The sequence below is a fragment of the Bidens hawaiensis genome, unplaced genomic scaffold, assembly GCF_021521415.1.
Source record: "Bidens hawaiensis isolate Kalapana, Puna unplaced genomic scaffold, B.hawaiensis_p1.1 tig00029123_1, whole genome shotgun sequence".
In the NCBI taxonomy this organism is placed as follows: domain Eukaryota; kingdom Viridiplantae; phylum Streptophyta; class Magnoliopsida; order Asterales; family Asteraceae; genus Bidens; species Bidens hawaiensis.
The window spans coordinates 214,257-219,324 of NW_027494805.1; the positions used below are offsets into that span (position 1 = coordinate 214,257).

The 5,068-nt window shown below is 30.7% G+C and overlaps 1 pseudogene across 1 annotated transcript; it reads right to left on the reverse strand.

Moving 5' to 3' along the window:
* Positions 1–2,032: 2,032 nt before the first annotated feature.
* Positions 2,033–3,888, reverse strand: LOC143578299 (gamma-secretase subunit APH1-like; annotated as a pseudogene). The gene is made up of 5 exons (XR_013143235.1): positions 3,776–3,888; positions 3,731–3,735; positions 3,467–3,584; positions 2,601–2,728; positions 2,033–2,324 (listed from the first exon to the last, which is right to left on the reverse strand). The product of XR_013143235.1 is annotated as a gamma-secretase subunit APH1-like (transcript).
* Between the last annotated feature and the right edge of the window lie 1,180 nt (positions 3,889–5,068).

A 5,068-nucleotide genomic window follows, 5' to 3' on the forward strand; every position in this document is an offset into this window, starting at 1 on the left:
TGTCAGCCGAATCCTTTCTTATGCATTAGCGCACTGAATCATCTCGTAAAGATTGAATGTTATGTTAATCACAACTCCTTACAAGATGATTTTGGCAGATGATATGATGTGAGTTGATTTAGGCGCAAAAAAGGGGGACTAGTGATGAGATTTACGTTTGATTATCAGGTCTACACACAAAAGACCGATCTACCATTTGTACTAAAATAAAATACATGTTATAATATTGTCTTAGACCATCCGTACTCGTCGAGTTATGGTGACGTTTTGGCTCAAAAGGTCAGGGGCACACGTCTTTTTCCCTGGCGTTTTGGGTTGGAAATTTTGAAGACGCGTTTTAGGGTGAGCAATAACCGAACAGAAAACCAAAACCGAACCGAAAACCGAAAGAACCGAACCGAACTCTTCAATTTGTTCATATTTTCCAGCTTTTTCTCCCTCTATTTCATGTATTATATGTATTAATAGTTTAGTACTATCATTTTCATGTATTTATATCTTCGTTGCATGTACTAATATCTTAATTTCATATATTTATACCTTCACTTCATGTAGTTATACCTTCATTTCATGTATTTAAAAATTCATTTCATGTAATTTTAAGCAAAATTTTATCCCATGTTTGATATCGGTTATTAACTGAAATTAACCGAACCGAACCATGCACACCCCTAACGCGTTTTGTACAAAAAGTTGGAACAACACGAGTTTAAACAAATAAAATCGTTGGACAACGGTCAAATTTAAAAAAAAACTTTGTTTTTATTAATATAAACACCATCCTCACCATCTTCATCAATATCTCTTCCACCTTCATTTTTTACCCACAAATATGAATCCGTTAAGCAATTCTGTACTTGGTTTCGGTCAATTCTCCCGATAAGCCAATCCAAACAATCCCAACCAATTAATACACAACCGAACACCACCCAACCGACCCCTCAATATCCGTACCCGGTCGGTCTTGATTACGACCCGAACATGATGGCATACATGTGACTGCTTGGTTTCGATTTTCTAGCACCGAACACGATGGCTGGTTTCCAAAATCCGAGCATGATTGCATGGTTTCAACATCCGAGCACGATGGCCGATATCCAAAATTCGAGAACTATGGCCGGTTTACAACATTCGAGCACGATGCACAGTATCCAAAATCCGAGCACTATGGCTGGTTTCGAACAAGATAAGGAAGAGATGGTTCCTGTGACACAACCTGATCCGAAAACACGTGCCAGGTCGAGCCAACGTCAAAAAGGCGGTGAGAGAAAACACACAAAGAAGAAATGAAATTTACACAAAATACGACCTTGACTAGTTTTTACTGTTTTAAGTAATTTTATGTTTTATTTTGTAGTTTCTATTTTTAATTTTAATGTTGTTTTTTTATTAAAATTTAAATATTAAAATATAAAAAAACAAAAGTTAGAAAAACTGACTGGACAACACATAGCGCAAAATGTTTAGAGGAGAGGCATTATGACTACACCTCATTTTTGTAAAAACTGGATGACGCAAAATATCTGGGTGTGCCTAATTATAAGTACATATGGTCTTAATAATAAAAATATGTTATTTTATACTATTATTTACATCTATGGTTCTGATCAATTTCACGCATTTCTCATTGTAATTTTACTGCAAATTAATGATTACAAGTACACAACCAAGAAAACGATCACTCTCATTCTCATTTTTAATCGTGTAAAAACCATGGTTGTAGTAACTTTACATAATGAGGTTTACAATAACATCTTTAAACATATCATTTCTCACATTTAACAAATTGACTTTATAAATGAAGCACAGACATAAAAGGTCATTTACCATTTTCCATATATTTTATCATCAAAATGAGGCGGAACACAACCAATTAAAAAATGTAAACGACTTCTTTTATCATTTTAATACTTCTGGTGACTCTCTAAAATTGGATGGTCTTTAAATAAATTATCAAAAAAAAAAAAGTAAAATTATGTTTTATTTAGACTTTCTCTTTGATAAAAAGAAAAAGAAAAAAAAGAGAGAGATCCTTCCTATTACACCAGAAAAGGCAATGTCATGATATACAAGAGCGAAACGTCATCGTTTCCGTGAGTCATATTCCATGAGTCATAGTAATATAACAATAATTCAACACTGGAAACTAGTAACTGTGGATCCTAATCACCAATCTATCTTTGACTTTGATGGGTCAGCCTTATCTGAGTCTCGGTCAACCTCCCCCAAACCATCTTCCCACAGTATCCTAAAGTCGACAACGCCACGATATACAACAGTGGAATGCCCACGACACAACCACCCGATGCTAGATTTACAAGAGTCTACATCAAATACAACATAACTTTTAAGTAACACAAAATAATACAATTAATGTGTTAACTATGGTTATCAAAATAATTATCTAAAGCTTCAAAATTCATTTTATTGATATGAACAGCTTCATATTATTGACAATAAAAACCCTTCATTTATGCAACGATTTAATTTAAAAGAAAGAAAAAATGTATAATGGTCATACTATACATAATATTTAATTGATACGAAAATAAGAATTTCATGTGTTTTGGGTAAATTTGCTCAATATAAAGAGGTCTTACCAATGTTCCTGCAACTAGATGGACAGCTGGCACAATCAACTGGTCGCTCTTCTTCCCTTAAGCGTATCCATTGAATGCAATTACCATTGAGAATGTGTGGATTGTAACAAATGCAAGCGAAATAATAGCTGCACATCATCAAATGTTTGGTTAAACAAATTATGCTTGCTTCAAAGTATCTGGTTATTTATCAGACTACAAATTAAAATTAACTAACTACCCCTTCATTTAAATAACAGAATCACTTTCAAAACGCATATCAAAACACAATTTTAATATATAAGCAAAATGTCATATTTACCCAACTACAAAAGTTAATAACAAAATATATCCATTCAAAATACTTAGAATTTCATATTTACCCGTTTTATTAAATACAATTTATAACATGAATGTTATACCCTTCTCTTTCACCTTAACTCCAAACTTACATATAAATATATCATAATGCAAGCTTTAAGATATTATACCAAGTTTTAAATGAAATATATGAAATTATCCATCCCTTTATTACATTATACAAATGTCAAATGCAGATTTAGATTAAAAGAAAGGAGAATTAGAAGTAGACTGACAATTTATATTTCTACCATTACTGTAGTGATCCTCAGCTTTTATAAAAATAACCTTGTGCACCCAAAAACCAATATCAGCAACAATTGGTGACAATAACAGCCGAAATCATGAAAATTTTCCCAATAAAAATAAATAAATAATTAAAAAAAATACTGTAATTTTGCTTCGGACAGGGAGTAGATTTTAGAGATGATATCATAAAAGCATTTTTCAGGGTTTCTTTCATGCAAAATATTACTACATTGTATGTATGTATGTATGTATAAGTTAGATTCTGAAGATATACTGACCAGAAATAAGAAAAAAAGGAGCACTTGTCAACATAAAATGTTCCGGGACCAAATGAAGGAGTTAATAGGCTCAAACAGAAAAACACTGCATGAGCCACACCGTGACCTAGACCGCCAGCTGTACACAATTTAAGAACAATCAACCATATTAGTATTGGATACTGATTTTAACAAAAGGATTACCATATTATTTTCTCACTTTAGGTTGGGTTGGTAGCTTACTTTTAATTAAAAGAAATATATGTATATATTAATTAGTAATACTCCATCTATGCATACATACATACATACATATATAAGATTAGCTACCTGGTGAGAAGAACGAGGACGAGGAAGGGTTTGGTGGAGATGATGGTAACGAAGAGAGCGAGAGACGGCCCCAGTGCTACCAGAACGTACCCGATCCCTGCTGCTAATGTCATTTTGATTCTTGAATTCACTTGGATTTTAGGGTTTCATTTTATTTTATTTTATTTTATTTGGGGATTTGATTCATTCTTATTGTGATTGTGGTGGGTGTGTTTAAATAAAATACTCTCGCTCACACCCACGTTCAATCTTGTCAAATCTATACACTTTTTATTAACAAACGGGCTCTGTTTTATATTACTCGTTTTTATTTTTTAATATTTATATATATTTTTTGGGTTTAATTTTATTTATTGTAATAAAATTTATAATATACTTAGAGTTTGATGATAAAAAGGTTTACAAATAACTAAGATGTTATAACTCGGTTTAAAAGTTATCTGAGTTTGGTAAGACCTAAGACCCGCTTATTTTTTTACTATAAAAATTCTTCTTAATTATAAATAATATTTAAAAATTATATAATAGTTTTTAGTATATCCTATTTTATAGGATTTTCATATCAATAATTTGGTGAGAATAATTTTTAATTTAATGAGATGTTATAACCAATTTAAGTAATATCTGGGTTTGGTAAGACTCATACCTGTGAATTCGGGTCAAATGCATGAGAAGCCTCAATTTAAAAATCAAGCAAAATCTGATGACTCCAAAAAAAAGGTGAGCGACCACATCGCGACACGTAAGATTTTTATGTTTTCGTTTATATATATTATAGATATGAAATGAAACAACACAACACAACGTGCCTTAACAGGTAAAGTTAAAATATAAAAAGAGATAAAAATGAGAATTGTGAGAAAGATTTGTATAAACGAAAAAAAATCCTTAAAAATAAATTCCAAAAAAGTAATAATAAAAAAATCATAACTCAAAATATAAATAAAAAACGAAATAAATTAAAAAAATAAAATATTTCCGCCATCATTCCCGTTTATTTTTTTTTAAATATACAAAAAAATAAAAAAAAATTGACGAAAAAAAACAACGCCAAGATCAAAAATACAATGATGAAAATGAACAAAAGAGAGAATTATAACTAAAAAAGACACAATATATCGCAAAATATAACATAATGCCGAACAAAATATAGCATAAATTTGAGTAATATAATACAATATAAAGAAAAAAAGACACAATGTTAAGAAAAAAAATACAAACAATGACGAAAATAAACACAAAACACAATAATAATAAAAAAAAGACACAATAACTTTTTTCATTTACCATTGT